This window comes from Leuresthes tenuis, unplaced genomic scaffold (genome assembly GCF_036924035.1).
Source record: "Leuresthes tenuis unplaced genomic scaffold, fLeuTen1.0.hap1 SCAF_17, whole genome shotgun sequence".
In the NCBI taxonomy this organism is placed as follows: Eukaryota; Metazoa; Chordata; class Actinopteri; order Atheriniformes; family Atherinopsidae; genus Leuresthes; species Leuresthes tenuis.
In genome coordinates, this window is record NW_027325371.1 from 22,412,802 (window position 1) to 22,432,594 (window position 19,793).

At 39.9% G+C, this 19,793-nt stretch overlaps 1 protein-coding gene across 1 annotated transcript in view; it reads right to left on the reverse strand.

Annotated features, from left to right (window-relative positions):
• LOC140272814 (thyroid hormone receptor alpha) overlaps positions 1-19,793 on the reverse strand; it is a 109,053-nt gene that overhangs the window by 66,532 nt on the left and 22,728 nt on the right. The window contains exon 2 of the mRNA XM_072368284.1: positions 6,941-8,095. The gene's annotated coding sequence lies outside the window, so the exon portion shown is untranslated. The remainder of the gene's footprint in view (positions 1-6,940; positions 8,096-19,793) is intronic.

Genomic DNA, 19,793 nt, shown 5'->3' on the forward strand with positions numbered 1-19,793 from the left:
TGCCTCTTTGCTGCTTTGATTGAGAGCAGCAGGTTGACACAAGATGAGAAGATGGATGCACGGCACTGCAGGAGTCATCAGGCGGAAGATTCAGCCAGAAATAGCTGGACAGAAACAGGAGGATCTCCACAGGGAAGATGGAAGGAGGATATTAAGAGACAAAATTATTAGAATAAACAAACAGGGCGCAGTGTGGTCTTCCTTTGGACAAAAGAGCTGAAAGAATGACTGAGGGTAACAGATTTTGTGACCTTTCGAAAGTTTCATGATGGAAAATGAACACACATGAATTCACGCACATATCACTCCTCATTGAATGCTCCGTGCGCATAGGAACAGAACTACAGACTCTTTTAAGCAAACATGTCATTGGTTTGCTCGTAGAGGAGACTCAAAATTCTGATTCAATCTGATATTCCTAAAAGAATAAATGTCTACTTTGTCTGTAAAAGAAGTAAATGCAAAAACAAACACATACACTATGTTGTCAAAAGTATTTGCTCATCTGTCTTTACACGCATATGAACTTAAATGACATCCCATTCTTAATCCATAAGGTTTTAATGACGTCGGCCCACCTTTTGCAGTTATAACAGCTTTAATTCTTTAGGGCAAGCTTTCCACAAGGTTTAGGAGTGTGTTTATGGGAATTTTTGACCATTCTTCCAGAAGTACTCTTGTGATGTCAGACACTGACGTTGGACAGAAAGCCTGGATCGCAGTCTCCGCTCTAATTCATCCCAGAGGTGTTCTATTGGTTGAGGTCAGGACTCTGTGCAGGCCGGTCAAGTTCTTCCACACCAAACTGGCTCATCCATGTCTTTATGGACCTTGCTTTGTGCTCTGGTGCGCAGTCGTGTCGGAACAGGAAGAGGCCACCCCGAAACTGTTTCCACAAAGTTGGGAGCATGAAATTGTCCAAAATCTCTTGGTATGCTGATAAAATGCATCCGACGCTTTGCATTGCACTTGGTGATGTATGGCTTGGATGCAGCTGCTCGGCCATGGAAACCCATTCCATGAAGCTCTCTACGCAATGTTCTTGAGCTGATCTGAATGCCACATGAAGTTTGGAGGTCTGAAGCAATAGACTCTGCAGAAAGTTGCTGACCTCTGCGCACTATGCACCTCAGCATCCGCTAACCCCGCTCTGTCATTTAGTGTGGCCTACCACTTCGTGGCTGTCGTTCCCGATCGCTTCCACTTTGTTATAATACCACTGACAGTTGACTGTGGAATATTTAGTAGCGAGGAAAGTTCACGACTCGACTTGTTGCACAGGTGGCATCCTATCACGGAACCACGCTGGAATTCATTGAGCTCGTCAGAGCGACCCATTTTTTCACAAATGTTTGTAGAAGCAGTTTGCATGCCTAGGTGCTTACATTTATACATCTGTGGCCATGGAAGTGATAAGAACTCCTGAATTTAATTATTTGGGTGGGTGAATGAATACTTTTGCCAATATAGTGTATCTGACAATAAGGTGGAGATGCTTTTATTTCTGAAAAAAAAAAATTTTTTAAGTGATTTCACTGGGCCTAAATTTGTTGACAGAAACTGAAAGGCATCTTGCTGCATTCCCCTGTTTCTATTACCTGGTACATCAATTTTCTCTTCCATAATCTGCGATTATCAAAATAGAGCAAAAGGTTTTGTGACAATAATCTGATGGAAGGGGGATGCACTGTAATCCATTTTGCTGTTGAATTTCGATGTAAGAGGTTGATCTGGGATTTTTTTAGAGGGCACTTAAGCCCTGTGGCCTGGTATAGAAAACGCTGAATTTATTTAAACTCAATGTCTTTTCGAGCTCAATGTTCAATTAAAGGTAAAATGGAAAAAAAACACACAAAAAAAACATTTTTAATCCATTGATTCAACAACATAAAATAACAATCAGCCAATTAAAACGGTGCATCTCCCTTGGGGTGCTGGTATTTTTGTTACCTGTGGACACACCGTAACAGAATCCTGCAGACAGAGCAGAGAAATCAGACAATGCATCCTCACCGGTGTCTTTCTTGTTCTCTTTAGCGGTTGGGAATTATTGCCTCAATAAAACCAGGACAAATAATTGTTTAGTGTAACATGCAGGGTCCTGTCTCTTTCCAATATGTTTTTGCCATTTACGTCATTTTCATACTTTGCTTTGTCTCTATATTGCATTTCTTTTCCACATTATAAACGTAATTTGACCTGAACCCAGATGTGTATTATGTTGCATTCATATTTCTCAGAAATTACTAGAATCTCTGGGTTATACCAGCTTTAATACATTCTTGAGTTTATTAAAGTCACGTTTGTGTACAATAAAATGTATCATATTAAGATATGTTTATACTAATTGAAACTGTGCATATTTCAATAAATACCCCCCTTCCCCACCTACTTTTCTTTTTTTTTTTTTAGCCAGCTGACCTGTTGCAAAGGGGATGCCATGCTCGTTTTGTCAGGGATGCTCACAATAAAAGAAATGCACTGATTTTGTGTCTTCTCCCGTCGCGCAGGAGAACACAAGTAATTTTATAGGCTATTAATAAAGAGATTCATGGACAATTGAGAAACTTCTCCAAATGTCAGACTTGCCTTGCTTTGTCTTTGTGCTGTAAAGACCTTCTTTGAGCTTCCTTTCCACATTATTTATTGATTGGCATCCTGTCGCTAGGCTAAATCCCGATCCTGCAGTGGGTTTTTTTTAGCCGTCCGCTCCCGCGAGATTTGAGATCCCAATGCAGCCCTCTACAAGGGAGTGCTAAAAAAAAAAAAAAATCCTACCGAAAAATGAGACGTTGGGGGTAAAAAAAACGTACCAAAGTTGACAGGCCATTAGCCTCCTGCTCCTCCTCGGCATCCTGGCTATCGTCGCTCCCATATCTCCCTCCTCAGCCTCACCACCTCCTCTTCAGCTATAAAATAAAGCATTCCCACAGCAGCTACAAGCACAGCCATTTTCAGTCTTTTCTAGAAATGTTTTGATTTTTCTTTGCTGTAGAAATCACACAGAGTGGCTACAATGAACAGAAAAATCAAAAACAATCATTTATGTTTTTTTATTTTTGGCGGCAACGTCAAAGTCTTTGACGCAATCAACTACGCTTCCGTTCCAAATGCACAATGAGCGTACTGGCGTTCTTCCGTCCTCAGAAGTCCGTACTTCCGACAAGTCCATATTAGTAAGTACACAAGTACGTACTTGGTGTACTTGGTATTGAGAAACGGACGTATAAACACTCCAGTCTACTTGTCAGTGGTAATGGGCCTCTATGCTAGTTGCTAACCACCAGAAAACCCAAAAGGCCAAAAAAAAATATAAAATGACCTACCAGTGGACTAAAGGTGCAGAAACATAGGAGAGAACAAGTGTAGCCAAAAAGAGCCACAAAAGCATGGGTGAGACAGAGACTGATCTGATGTAGGGTCCACTACATCCATGATATTGAAGGGGTTTGGATTCAGTAAAAATGACACAGAACAGATGTTCTAAAATAGTGTCATTGGTTGGTGAATGCCAAAATGGGAAACACAACTTATTTGTCCAATCACTAGAACTGCTAACATCTCAGCAACTACGTAGAGAGCGTGAAAATGTGAGCTGATATTACATTTACATTGAGCTGATACTTACATTTATAAACGCCATATCGGGATTTTGCCATGTCGCTCAGCCCTACCTTGTGAACAATTAAATTAGATTAATTTATTTTCATTTGCTTATTCAGTTTTTTCAGACACAGAATTTTAGATTTTATGATGCATTACAAGCCTTGTTTCATCAGACAACTTGTTTTTTGCTTGTTCTTCACAAGTAGCAATGCACAACAACAAAAAAAAAACATAAAAAAACCCGGTCGCTTGTCAGTGTCGTGTGCTAAAGTGCAGAGGTGGCATGAGAGGCTGTCTGTGACTGTATGCTTCCGAGTCCGAACTGAGGTGAAATGGGATATGTGTGTATGGGCAAGCTGTCATTGCCAAAGGCACCACTCTAACCAATGTTGCTGTCGTCACTCAGCTGATTCCTCAACGCCTGCTTGATGTGTGTAAGCATACAGTGATGCAGGGCTGAGTGTCCTCTGTTGAGCATGTGTGAATGATCAAAGTGTAATAATTGTGGGTTTATACCGATGTCTTTTTGGCGCAGATGAGAGAGAAAGGACTGGTGTTGACGACAGTGCTGTCAAAAAGCTTGGACCTCCTTAGTAAGACGAGACTCACCAGCAACATTCAGTGTCCAGGTAACATTTTCCTGGTTCCCATTTTTTGCCCGTACAAGTAGTTGACTGAGGAGAGTCTACAATGACGACGTGTTTCTAAAATGTTGAAAGATTTTGAAAAAAAAAAAAAAAGTTTTCCTTTTCCCAAGGGGAACTGAAGGCAGCCACATGCCACCCATACACTCTTAATCCAAAACAAATTGTGAAAAGCTGCTGGGGTTCAGAAACTTACAGTATGTGGATACAAAACCATGTTAGAAATTTCAAAGGATCCAAGAAGCATATAAATCAAATGGTTTCTTCAACGTTTAAAAAGCAGGTTATAATTCAAATGAATGCATCTCCACACCCCTAAGATTTGTCAGAACGTCAAGAGGAAAGTACCGTATTTTAACAAAGAGAAAGTGGGAGCAGCCTACCTGGCTCTCTACAAAATGACATCAAAAATAAAAAAATAAATCAACCGCTACTGTATCTAAAGCTTCATGATGAGTGCAGCGTATCTTGTTTGTTTGATCCACAGACTTATAAATGATACATACGGGGATTTCAGCTGGCTCCACTATAAAGGATTCCGTAGAGAACTACTGACAGAAATGCAATACAGTATTCATAACTATGTTTTCATCTGTGTAGATTCAAATTAAAGGAGCAGTCATGTTTTTGATAACTTTGAACAAGCCACTTATATCTACAGGCAGCACTCTTCCCTCAAGACTTTTGCTGCTAAAATTACAGGAGAAATATGCGCTGCTCAGACTGCTGCAGACACAAATATTGATCCCGGGGCTCAATGTGCAGCCATCTTATTTTTTAATGAATAGAATTTTGTCAAAGAAATAAAGGGCTTCTTCTTCTACTGTTATATTAGCTTCAGACAGGCAGACTGAATGCCTGCATGTACACATACATCTTCTGACCACCCGTTTTTGAATGCATGCTGAGATGAAGATATCAGTGCCTCTGCTCATATAAACCACAGTTAGCTTTATGTTACACATCTACACACACACTTTTTCACACACAGCGTAACTGCTGCAATAGTCTCAGAGAGTCACAGATGACTCATTCAATGATCCAATTTCATATCATACAAACACAATCACACTCGCAGACACACAACGAGATAATGTCATCTCATCCTGCCTTTTGTTGGCCCCATGTGTCCTTTAATGCAGCAGTAGATCAACGTGCCACTTAAATATACTGTACTTATGACCTCTCTCTCACACACACACACGCACACACTTCCCTGCAGTATCTGAGCTTGTGAGCCCCTCCAAAACAGACCAAAAAAATTTCACACGGACACACAAGTGCTCGGCTCATGTTCAAGCTCTTGGTCTGACTGGCTGACGCCAACTCTGCCTTCAATACATCACTGCAAATCAGCCACAGGTGGTAAGGGGGAAGGGTCTGTGTTGCCATGGTAACACAAAGCAGAGGGTGGGGAAAAGACTCAGGCGTGAAGATGTGAGGAGACTTTCAACGAAGAAGAGCGCTGCGTGAGTGACTGCCCCTGACTGACTGAGGGTGAGGGTTCCTGAGGTGAGGCCAGAACTTCCCCCCAAACTCTTTGTTCAAAATTAAATTACAGGTCCGATATTATATCCATGTATACCACTATCTATCCCAGCAGTCATTGGGCGGGATAGACCCTGGACAGGTGGCCAGTCCATCACAGGGCCACACAGAGACAAATAACCACACACACGCTCACACTCACTCCAAAGGACAATTTCAGAGTCACCAATTAACCTGACATGCATGTTTTTGGACGGTGGGAGGAAGCCAGAGTACCTGGAGAGAACCCGCGCATACATGGGGAGAACATGCAAACTCTACACAGAAAGGTCCCAGCCGGGAACCCTCTTGCTGCGAGGCGATGGTGCTAATCACCACACCACCGTGCAGCCCTGAAAACAAACACTAAAACAAATTTTAATCAAATTAATTCAATAAAAAGTTCAATAAAAACAAAAGAAAACTAGAGCAGCAATAATAACAGAACATTTTCTGTTGTTTGTCATAGCATTTGCTGGCATCTTCTTTTATTCATTGAGCCTTCTATATAGTTTTCTATTTACTTGGAGTTTTAACAGTTTCAGTCTTTCATAAATCTGATCTAACTGGTCTAAACACATCAGTATTTAAGTATTAAGTATTGTCATCGTCCGTGTCTGCTTCAGTTTCAGGTTTTATAGGGGAGTTAAAGGCACCGAAACCATCTCCCCATGCGCTGTGGAGCCATATGTCAAAGCCCATTCTTGTAACAACTGCATGATGAGAGGCTGAAATATTGACTGATATTTTCACATTTACTATGACCTGCTTCTTCTAACAGTTTCTGTGAGTCGAGCTATTTTCAAACATTTTCCCAAGAAGTGCAGCGTGCTGTTGCAGAAGAGTTCAGTTTCAGTTAATGACATTTTCTACACAGACACTATCTTTCCCTCCATCTTAATCTCTAGTCTGTCTCAACACTGCATCATGTAATACAGCGGAAATGTCATTTAAATGTCAGACAGTGATGCGCAGGAATTAAATGATAAAATACACAAACTAAAACCATTCCTCTATTATTCAAATAATAAGATAAAAAGTCAAGGGATTGGACCATATGAGCAACACTTGAATTGTGGAATGTTCACACAAGTCTGTAGAGCGTCTTAGTGAGAAGATATAAGTGATGGATAGATGGATAAACACAAGAAAAGGAAACTCACCACTGCATTATTCTTTTTCTGCTGTTTTATGCTCCCCCTTTATTCTTCTCTGTCACACAATCCGAATCTTCTCCGACTTTATTCTCTTTAGATCCTAGGGTGTATAATGCCCACCATTATATCTGTAAGAAGGTATTTGTTCTTTGTGTCTTGACAGCAGAGCAAGAACAAATTATGAGGCTATCAAGACTTTCTCCCGCTCCTTGGATAGCCTTAGTTACACGGAGGCTTCAGGTGGTGATGAGTAAAGTCGACACAAAAAGGGGTAACATCTGATGTGATCTCTCAAAGCTCCGTGGATAACTGCTGTCTTGTGCTACTGCTTACAATTATTTGGTTTGTGCATGATTTGCAAATGATGTGAAGCTTCCAGCCAGGCGGTACTCCTGAGTCACTTTGCTTCTCCGGAGGCCTCCCTGGCTACTGTTGCTATACTGTTGCCCCTGAGGCAAATGATAGAAGCTGGCATAAGTTGTCTACTGGGTAGGTTGTAGCACCAGGGAAGTAAGCATTCGTTACCTGCCGGGCAGATTAAAGCACCAGGATGAATGCTGTTGCTTAAAGTGTTTCTCTAGAAGCTGTGATAACTGAGGTATATAGTTGCCTGCCAGGTACACTGTGCAGAGGGGTGTGGCTACAGTCACCTTCCAGCAAAAACACTAGCCTCTGGTCCGGGCTAATGTGGATCAGTTCAGTTAACTAAGCAGGTTAGAGCTGACAGATGGTTTGAGGTCTAAAGTCAATGCTGGTTATTAGTGAAGAGAGCCTGAAAGGTAATACAGGTTGCCACGGTAACAAGAACTACAGGTCACAGGTGTGTTCTTGCCCTATATTAGTCCGTACCTCTGGGTTAGCTGTTTTGGTAGAGGAGTCCCTGAGGTAAAGTGGAGACAGGTTGCATGTAGTGACAAAAAAAGGAATTTCTAACAGATGATGAACTGCTGGTACTTCTTTTTCTGTTCTTCTGGGAGGTAGAAAGCAGACGGGACTTCTCTGACCAGGTCAGAGTAAGATGGAGAGGTAAACTTGAGTGCGTTCTTCTGTTTTATGTTTTTCGTAAAAATAATGCTGGTAATTTGCCAGGTTTCATCGGAAATAGAGTCGCTTCTTAGATCTGTCTTTTCACTAACAGGTCTGTTCTGTCAGGGTGTCCGCCTGTAGAGGAAGAGACACATACAAAAAAAAAACAAACATTAGAATAACCACAGCTTAGGCTGATGGACATAGATACTTGTTTCTGATATTCATGGGCAAAATCTCTATTCACAGACGGCTATCGGATGGTGTTCAGTTTGGTTGCTTCAGGGAAACATCCAAGCAACCTGAAAGCCTTTATCAGTGCTAACATAAATAATTAGCATCAGCATCAGCTTCCAAAATGTCCATTGAATCACATTTCACAAGAAAAGAAAACCCCATCCGCTGGGTCTCTTCACATCTTCATTTTCTGAACAAACAAAACAGGTCTTGAGCAAACTGAAAAGATGACATCCAGCTGCCGGTCAGGATGTAGAATCTATGCCTGTGTAAGAAGACATAATTGGCGTCACAGAGGAGGGCGTAGTACAATGAGGGAGAGTGGAAGATGACATACTGTAGATGATTAAGAAAAAGCAGTGTTTGTGAGTAACGTCATACAGAGCTGGTATGTCTTACATAGTGATTATCAATTCATCTTCAGTTTTGTGAATCCATGGTCAACATGTCTGTCTGACAAGACCAAACAGAAATACAAGGGCTGACTGTTGCCTTGGAGCATAAAAAGTGTGATTTGCTTGATACAATTGTTTTTGTGAGGATTTTTCCCATCCTATACTTATAACTGCTGACAGTTTTATCCAATTAAACTGTTCAAACATACATCAAATGGGTTTGATTTACATTTTTATACATTTTGACCTGATTGTATCCCAAATTCAAATGTTCAGAGCTTTAATAGATCAATTTATGATTCATGTATCGATTTATTTGCTATCACTTGCCATTCCTCTCAGCTATTTATGAGGGAACTAGACTTACAACATGAGGTTGAAAGCATTCATTCAGAGACATCAATCCATCCATTTTCTATACCCGCTTAATCCAATTAAGGGCATGGAGCCTATCCCAGCTGTCATCGGGCAGGGTACACCCTGGACAGGTCCCAGGACCACACAGGGACAAATGAGACACACAATCACTCTTAGGGACAATTTAGAGTCACCAATTTAAACTGACATGCATGTTTTTGGATGGTGGGAGGAAGCCGGAGTACCCGGAGAGAACCTACACATACATGGGAACATGCAAACTCAACACAGAAAGAGCCGGGATTCGCACCTGGAACCTCTTGCTGTAAGAGACATTAACAGCAAAATAATTGCAATGAAAATCAGTGTAATATTGTAATTACATGTAGTAAAATGATCATAACATCATATCTGATCGGTGTATGTTAGAGCTGCTCTGTGGTGGAGACGGACCCAGTGACAAACAAATGTGGAGGGTTCATTCTGCAACAAAAGCTACAGAACTTGTTCACTATGCAAAGCTGCTACTGTAGGGAAAATCTATTTGAATGCGCACAATGCGTACACTCACGTAGAAGTGCATACACACACAAACACAAACTCACTATCCCTGGTAATGTTCCTCCATCTGTGCAAGCTGCTTCTAGACTCCTTGTCCTTGTCAAACTCACAGCTCTTTATGACGCTTTAATATAACGTTTGTTCCCTGCATAAACCCCCTCACCCCTCATGTCCACAACAATCATTATAGTTGGGCTTTGTCCTCCAATTTTAAGAGCATTATAGATAAATGAAGGCTGAGCCCCAAGGATGCTGTTAGAGCCACTTGTTGAAGCACTAAGAGCTTAAAGAGCAGACATATACATTCTTAGACTTAATAAAATCATTCTAACATTGTGCTCACCTGCTTACCAGGAACAGGTTCATCTTTCAACTAAATTGGTGCTAGACCAGTGTGCTGATTAAAATTACACCTCATTACAGTAATTGTCTTCAAAACACATAAGACCATCCAAGGAAAACAAGTGAGACCTCAATAGGGATGTATTTAATCAGCAGCAGGAAACGCCAAATGACCGAAACACTGAGATTAATCTTATGATGGCAAGCCAAAAGAGAGAGAAGCAGGAATGAGGGTAGAGTCGTTTCATACAATATGCATCACCCTGAAAGCAGGCAGAAGGATGAGTTCCATCCCCCACCAGCCACAGTGACAGATATACAGTGTTGGCCGCAATAGAAACTAACCAGAAATGCCGTACAAGTGTTAGAAAGTGAAAAGAGCTGATGGCTGCCTGCCAGATTGACTGTGAAAGCAGGAAAAAATAGAGACCACTGGTCACAAACTAACAAGTTTGGACAGAGGACAAAGATTTAAATTGCTCTTCAAATTCCGTCCTCTTCTCTCCATCTCTTATTTCATATGCATCAATTATCATATGTATCCACAGCCCAGCATATTTTGTTGAACACCATTCTTGCTCATACTGAACCCAAGCACAAGAGGTAGGGAGGAGAAATTAGATAGCATTAGGACATATTTATAGGTGCACTGTGTAACTGTAGGGGCAGCTGTAGGAGGAAGAGCAGTCGCCCACCAATCGGAAGATCGGTGGTTCGACTCCTTGGGTCACTTGTTGAAGCGTCCTTGTCGAAGCGTCCATGGCAAAGACACTGAACTCCACGTTGCATATTGATGCATCCATTGATTTATTTGTGTGTGTGAATGTATAGACGAAGACTAAGACATGCTATATGACTGTGTGAGTGAAAAGCACTATACAAGTACAGTCCATTAACCATTTAACTGTAATAATCAACTAAATCTATCAACAGAATGTGAGAACAAATTAACTATAACATCACACCAAAGATGTTCAGCTAGCACTGACCTGTATATTTGTGCAGTACCAGTTTAAGATAAACTAATTAAGATGGGGTAGTGAGTCCCGTAGTTTCCAATCAGCCCTTGGCCAAATAGGAGAAAAAAACTAGTGCTATAATGCTTCTCTTATTCAGTTTACGATTCCAGCCTTAATGCTGACAGACAGATAATTGATGACTGAATCCATAAACACAACAATGGCTGAAGCTCTTGACAATCTTTAGAGAGCAGGTTAGGCAGGACAGCTGACCATATTTTCTTTTCTTTATTCATTTTCTTTTTTGTGTGTGTTTAGTAGTGTCAAGCACTTTTGAGCAACCAGTGTCTTATCAGCCACAGACAGTTCTCAGTTTGGAGAATCAGGGAGGAATTCTGAAGAAGAAGCTGAGCTGACAGCTGCTCAGAACAGTGACACAGAGGGGCACATGTTTACCATGGAAAACAACTCAACTCTCATAAATATCACACTGCTTTCAGGTGTGCACTTGTTTTATGTGTCACCGTTTTCTCCTCTGTAGAATGCCAGTGTTGCCCAACGGATGTGCTTGCTTTTGTTCATAGTCGCATAAAATTCAGCCTTTAATTTTGTGATTTTTGATTGCTGCTACACTGTTAGTCTGTCCTTCATGGACAAGACAGCTTACACAGGTTTACAGAATGGTATCAGCTGTACGGTATACATCTATCCATTCTAGATAGATTTTTGTAATTTATTCTGAAATATTTACCACCTCCGATACTTAAAATATTTTAGAAAAAAAATCCTAATTTTTAGTTTGATCATAATTCAAAAACAATTATTAGCTTTTTCTTTGTGAGTTGTTGTTAAACACTTATCTGGACTCACTTCTTGCCTTGGTTACACTTCTGAATAGCCACTTAGACTGATGTTTCTGCTTTTTAAACTGCAATCCATGCTACTCCGAGCTAATAAATGCTAGCTGCTAGCAATAAGTGACTAAGAGTAAAAAGACACTGATAGTTCTTTAGTTTAATGTGATGCCTGAATCACACTGGAAAGTGAAAAGAAAGTGGCCAAGGCAATCTTTTGTTGCATTTGGCGTCAACATTAGGGCTGCCACGATTAGTCGACTAGTCACGATTATGTAGACTTTTTCAAACTTTGTTTTTCTCTCAAAACTGCTCAAAACAATTTCCACTGCTACGTCTGCCTTTCTGTCCTTGCCATACATGCGCAGTAGTGCTATGGTAACCGGGGGTCAGCCGTAATGTCACAGGAAGTTAAACCAGACGGGCTCTGGTATCATGGCTACCCGGTAACAGAGCTCAAAAGTGTGGGAGCATTTTAAGAAAACTAAAGACAAATGTGTGCAATGCAATATTTGTAAGGCAGAATTTGCCTTCCACAGCAGCACAACGACGATGCACGAGCACCTGAAAAGGAAGCATGTTGTTGTGGCTGATTGTGAAGAGGGACTGTCATCTTGGTAAGCTAACTGGCAAGTTAGCTGATAAAATTAGCGTAAACAGACAGTTAACTTGCTACTTACTCATATTGATAGCTGTAAACGTTAACATTAGCGATGACGATTTGATTAATTAGCCTTAGCACACATATTCCATGTGTTTTCTGTAACGTTATAACAGTGATGTGTTTCAATAGAAATGCTAATGTTACGTTTCAGTGATAAAAAAGTACGCTCATTTTCAATAGACGGCTTTGTTACAAAGCTAGCTACAGGCACACCTCAGCAAGCAAATGTCCTGACTGAGTCCATATGGAACATGTTGGTGTTATATTTGAGTCAGTGAGACCAAAACTTTTTGTGAATAATTCCTTAGTTTTAGGTGCCTACCTCATTTGATTTAAATGTAGCTATGTTTGATGCCAGAGACAAATGAAGGAAAGAAAACCTAAAAAGACCCAAAAACCCAAGTATTAATTTTTGTGTGTTTGCTACAGAGTTAAATAATTGTTTGTTGCAACAAGCTGCATATTTCATCAAAGGGTTAATGAACTATGATATTAATTGTCTTTTTTTTAGTTGGCATATACCTTAAACACTCCAAGCTGAAAGATAATGATGGTTATATAAGAGCAGCTGCATCCTGGTGCGATAAGCTGTATGTTTTACATTCATTATACGTATGATCTGATTAGTCGACTAATCGGAAAAAATTATCGGTGATTAGTCGACTATTAAAATAATCGTTTGTTGCAGCCCTAGTCAACATTAAATGCTAAAGTACTGAAAAACTGTAAAACCAACAAAGCGTCTTCCTAAAATTCAACTTAATTAATAATATAGCCAAAGAAAGTTTTCGACTAAATTTAAGTCCTAAGTTATTTTCTTGAGAAACAATGGGTTAAAGGTAAAACCTTTACACCTTTTTTTTTCCACATTCATTTACGTAATTACCAAGGAGAACAGCATGTGACTGAAAGGTTATCCTTAAAATGGAGTATCGTTTTTGTGGTGATGGACAAAAAAAAAAACAATATCAACTAATACAAAGAGTTTCTGTTTTTCGTTTCTTTTAACAATGACACAACTATACAGTAACTGCAGTCACATTCTTCAACATCAATCAGATAGACAAAAATGATGTTGTTGCCAATATGCAAAAACTTTTTAAAATCCAACAGTGTTGCACATTCTATACACCTGCCAATCTGACCTTTGTAAGGGGAAGTTAGTCAACAGACCATCACACTTATGTGTACTGTGTCCGAGCACACAGACTCATCTACTGTCAGTAGAAATGCCCATCGACCTACTGCCTATGGTGATTCCTGAGTGATTTTGGATGTGGGAAGATTTGGAACCTAGAAAATAGACATCACCCATCCCACTGTAGAAATTCAATCATGTGTGTGTTGAAGTGTTACACTGCTCAGCACCCTTCAGAAACATTTTAACATTTACTGACAAGATACACATGCGCTCCAAAAATGCTAACAAGATAAGTAGCTGGGATGTAAAATTAGGATCATATGCTTGTTAGAGCATGTGTGACATGGCAGAATAATGTATCATACAGTGTATGCAAAGTAGAGGGGAATTCATTTCTCTTCATTTCATATTTGAGGTGTCTGGATTTTCAGAACTTTCTACAATTTCAGGCCCACAGAGCTGCTTTTTTAATTCTTAAATCTCAGTCAGGACCAATAAAAGAGCAGATCATAAAAACTCACATCATAAATTCCTGTAATCATGCCCTTGACCCTCGACAATTTGCCTATAGATTTGGGAGGGGGACAGATGATGCCATTGTAGTGCTGTTAAACTATTTGTAAACACATCTGGAGGGTTGCAAAACACATGCTCAAGTTTTATTTGCAGACTTTTCATCAGCATTCAATACAATACACCCACACATTTTAGCAAACAGACTTAGGGACAACTTCCAGCTGAACTCTACACTAATTAATTGGATCTTGGACTTCCTGATTGGGCGGCCACAAAGAGTGAGGGTGGGGAACACATTATCTGGGGTCCGCTTCACTTCAGTTGGGACACCACAGGGTAGTGTCTTGTCACCATTACTATACATACTGTACACGGACTGTTGTCGCAGTAGGTACCATGGACATCATATCATTAAATTTGCAGATGACACTGCTGTGATCAGCTTATTGGAGCGAGACGAAACTGAACATGGTCCAGTGCTGCAAGAATTTGTTGAGTGGTGTGAAGCCTCCCAGTTGCAACTGAATACCTCCAAGACCAAAGACTTGATCTTTGATTTTAGACGTGAGGCTCTCTCACCTACTCCGTCTCTGATAAATGGAGAGGAGATAGAGATGGTGTCGGAGTATAAATATCTTGGTGTTATTATTGACCACAAGCTATCATGGGATCAGTGTCCTGATGCTGTTTTTAAAAAGGGCCAACAGCGCTTGTATTTTCTTAGAAAACTGAATTATTTTAATGTTGATAACAAAATTCTGACCATGTTTTACAAGTCCTTTATTGAGAGTATTCTATCCTACTGTATTGTATGCTGGTATGGGCATTCCAAAATCACCCATAGGAACAAATTGGGGAAGATTGTTAAAACCTGTGGGATTGGGATTGGCAAAATCATTGGCAAGCAACATGTACCAACTATATCTGACCAGATTACAACAGAAGGCAGACAGGGTTTGCATGGACACAACCCATCCACTTTCAGTGGAATTCATGCCACTCCCTTCTGGTCGTAGATACAGATACCCTAACGTCAGGACCAACCGAGCAAAAAACTCTTTCATTCCAATGGCAATAACCCAATTAAATAAGATGCGGGGGGAAGTACGACTAGAACAATATTAGTAGCACTGCATAGCAGTTTTATTTATTTATGACACATAGGCTTCTAGGGAAGTGCAATATAGTTCTTACTGTATTTGATTACTGATGTGCGTATGTTATGTATTGCATAAATAGTGCTGTTGATTTAGACAAATATTTGTAGCACTGTGCAGTAGTTCTTACCTATTTATGTTTTTTAGGCCTTCTAGGGAAGTGCAATATCCTTCTTACTGTACTTGACATACATGTTATTAGATAAATAGTGCTGTAGATTTATTTATGACATTAGGCTTGGTAGGGAAGGGCAATATGCTCTATTTTAGTGTACTATATTTAACTGATGTGTGTATGTTATGTGTATGTTTATGTGTTAGACATATAGTGCTGTAAATGTCTGGTTCAATGTCTGTTTATAGATTATATGTCAATGATTGTACTGTAAAACAAATTGCCTCTCGGAGACATTAAAGTTTTCTAAGTAAATCTATAGAAAGCACGAAGATAAATTTGAAACTTTAGTAAGCCACATACTTAACCTTTCTCGATCAACTTTAATCTGTTCATCATATTGATCATTCTCCATCTGCCTTTTAAAGTGAAGAGTTACATTTGTTCCACAAAGACCAGCCTCTCCTCTGACTGGCTGTCTTGTGCTCTTTGCTTGGTTAAAGTTACAGTTAAAAAAAACAAAAAACATCTCAGAGTAAGAGCTAGTCACAGGTGATTCTACTTTTAGTCAGGGCTGGGCCAGCATTGGAACTCCTTGATATATGAGTACTAAAATTTCTCAAATACTGACATTCATAGTTTCCAAAGTGGCCAATGCTGTAATTTGGAGGCCTCACAAATAGATTGAAGCTGATTCTGATGTTGTTCCAGTTTTATTGTGAAGCTTCTTCGCTGAAGAAAAAAAATTGGGCAAAACCCCAATGACGACCAAATGGAACCTTATATATGCTGTCTAGCCAATTGAATGAGGAAGAATCCATTTATCGTTCTGACATTCACATTCCCCTGACACACATTTCTATTTTCCACTTATCCATATTAACAAATACAAACTCATCCACAATCCCAGTACATTACAATATTAAAATACACCTTCTCCTAATACCCCGCACTAACTACCACTTGGGCCCCCCGGAACTATAAAAATGGTGCCTGTTGCCTGGGGAAACCTTTTGCCCTAACACCCTGGAGACAGAGAGACTTGTAAGCATCACTTCACACACTTTAGGATTCCCAATGCGCTGACACTTATTGCACAACACATACATTAGTCACATTACTTCATCTTAGCATTTCAATTACCACACAAATGCACGAAGCTGCAGCTATAGTTATCGAAGCATGTGAGCCAACATATTTGGTCCTTTTACATGTTACATGCTAAAGTATATTTTATCAGACAATGTTACTGATTTAAAATCAATGACTGTTGGTGAACTGTAGTCTTATTTCATTACCTTGCTGATGACATTTGTGTTGTTGTCTCAGTCACTGTAGGGCTGAAGGTTTACCTAATCTTATCCGATGTAGTTAATTTATTAGATTTTTTATTTTATTTAAATCCATCTTTTAATTTACATACTAATACCTACTATGCAGCTGTATAATTTCAAACTGAGACGTCATTAGTGTTGTCACGATACCAACATTTTGCTATCGATACCTGTACCAACATGCATTTCGATACTTTTCCAAATAAAAAGATAACACAAAAATGTCATTGACTTTATCTTAATAGAAAATCTTAGAACTATAACTATGCCTCAGTGAATAAAATAAAATATCCCAAAGACAGACTTTTCGAATAGTAGCTAATTGCAATGCAGCTTTAATTTTTTTTCCAGAGCTACTTTTGTGGAGTGAAGGGGGCTGGCGTTGCTTGCTTTTAGCCCTGAATGTGGCTTTTTTTCCATGGGTATATAAGTTATTATCCGTTGTTCTCTGAACTCCAGGTCTGGGTCCTTGTTCTTCAAGTGTTTAGCCAAGTTGAGTTTCCACCCTTGGCTAGACCTGTTCTGTAACACCGTTTGCACAGTGGTGCTTTGGTGTTAATGGCTTCGCCGTACTGATTTGTTTTAAAGCCGAAGTAATTCCATATAGCACTTTGCACACCTGGTTTATCTACGAGTTGCGGCGGTGAAGCGGCTGCCATTCTCCCTGCTCCTGTCTCTCTTTCTCTCCTTTATCTCTCTCTGTCGCCAGACTCCTGCTCTGTTTACTGATCCACGCTAGAGGGCTGCATTGGGATTGGGTCCCACCCAACTCAAATATCGCGGGAGCAGGCGGCTAAAATAACAACACTGCGGGATCAGGATGTAACCTATCGACAGGATGTCAATAAATTATGTGGAAAGGAAGCTCAAAGAAGGTCTTTACAGCACAAAGACAAAGCAAGACAAGTCTGACATTTGGACAAGTTCCTCATTTGTCCATGAATCTCTTTATTAATAGCCTATAAAATGGCGTGTTTTCTCCTGCGGGACGGGAGAAGACACTAAATTAATGTATTTCTATTATTGTGAGGGCATAAATTCTGTTAGTTTTGCGGGAGCGGGCGGGAGTGTAACACACGTTGCGGGTGCTGGCGGTAAAGGGCAGAAATTCAGCGGGAGGGGGATGGAGAAAACAGTCCAGCGCAGGGCTCTACTCCACGCTACTCGCTCACTTGATCGCCTGCTTGCTCCCATGACAAACCATTTTAACATTTAAAAGCTAAGTTTGACTATACAGAATTAACATTGTAGATATCAACAACGTCTTTCTGGCTAGTTGTAATTACATTTTGAACAGTTGGATTTTTCATTCAAGACCTCTGTAACGTAATTGTGACGAGTCCAAACGAAATATAGAGATAACTGTGGGTAACTCTGGGCCAGTTTGGAAAGGCTCGAAGCAAAGGAGACACACAGTCACGGCTTATGTGTTTGCTTCTTTCTTTTCTTTTTGTCACCAGCTTTACTGTTTGTGTTATTTTGTGGAGCAGTGGTAAATGTCTCTGCTGCTGACCAAAATGTCATGTAGAGATTTAAAAAAAAAAAAAATTTAACTTTAATTTCTGTTGGATTTTTGTGCATATTATGGAGCCGTTTAGGTTCGTGTTTGTGAGCCTTTTTTTCCTGGATTAATTTATCTAAAGTTGCAACATTTGGAGTCAGAGTATGTGATTGAAAACCACCATGGTCTTTCCGTTCAAGGTATCTCCTCCTTCTGATGCCGTGACTTTGTGTTTATTAATTAAGCTTTCACTGACTGTATCACATCTGTGCACATGTCTTAAAACATGAAAGGAACAGGAGCAGGACCAACACCCTTTTGCCTAGATTTCTGCAACACATATCCAGTCTATATGCTCTGGCTTGCTTGCCTCGGCTCAAATTACAATGCGGTGACATCACACGGTGACGTAAAAAAAAAAGAAGTACCGGATTCATCCATGCGCAGTATAGTACCTTTTTAAATGCCTCAGTACCCCGATACCAATTTAGTACTAGTATATCGAACAAGCCTAGACGACATATATACCTATATGATATATTCTGGTTGAAATGATAAACTAATGATAAACTTAGTGCTATGAGGAAATTACCCTTAAAGAGCCTGCTCTGCATAGGAGTCTCTTTACATTCTTTAAATGACTTTATATCTTGTATGCTAAATTGGAACTCATCCACAGTAGCCTACTAAGGCAGAGTGAGTAATGCAACATTTTCCATCTGCACTCATTCCTTCTTTGCTCCTCATTAAAACTGACTGAGAACATTTGGCTTCTTTTCAACAGCCACTAAAAGATGATGCACCTGCAGTGTCCCCCCCCCCTTATCTCCTCCTACAGGCTGATTTCCTGCTAAATGACTCTGAACCAGCTTAATTTAACACAGATTTTCAGGGAAATGAGGTGCCGGGTGAAGTCTAAAAAAGAGAAAAAAATAAAAGAGAACTTCTCACGTCCTTACAGTCATACAGCACAGCAGATCATCAAGAAGAAATGATCAAATTATGACAAAGCTGTCACTGTCAGTTACATCTCATTAATGCTTACATTTTGCGTTCTTCGTGAGCAAACTCTGAAGTGTGGGCTATTTGCACTAAATTGAATCTAAATCCAGTGAAATGCATAGTAGGTCGATGCATGTGCTCGATTAATGTAACAAGACACTTGTTTATGAGATTTACAAGGTCTCTGGAAGTTAACCTGCAAACATCCCAACCTCATTACGTAAAAGCAACGCTTGTTATCTTTTAAAATAAAAAAATTGATGTTTAAATCATTTACTCTGGACACGGTTGGCAGTGTTTTAAGCATTTTTAAGTTATGATCTCAAATAATTCCAGAGACGAGTCTGCACAAGTCAGTTACCTGCTACAATGGAGGAAGCAGAAGTCAAACTCTTTATTCATTGGCAGATGGTGGAAAAAAAGAGCCATCCGTCTCGGAGCTGTTGCCAAGTTTTTTTCTGAAAGACTCGCAGCCCTTCACTACAGTGGAGGCGGGGTAAGGTAGACCATGTAGCTACTACTTTAGAATTGTTAATAATTAGTCAAGTAATTAATCTGCCAAAGTTTTAATGTTGAGTTAGAGCTCAACAAATATACTGCCTTTCAAGTACTAATACACACACAACTGTCTTAAGTAGAGTGAATGTTTTTTAATCTTCATCTCTGGCTGCTGACCACTGATTTTTCTGTCTGATATG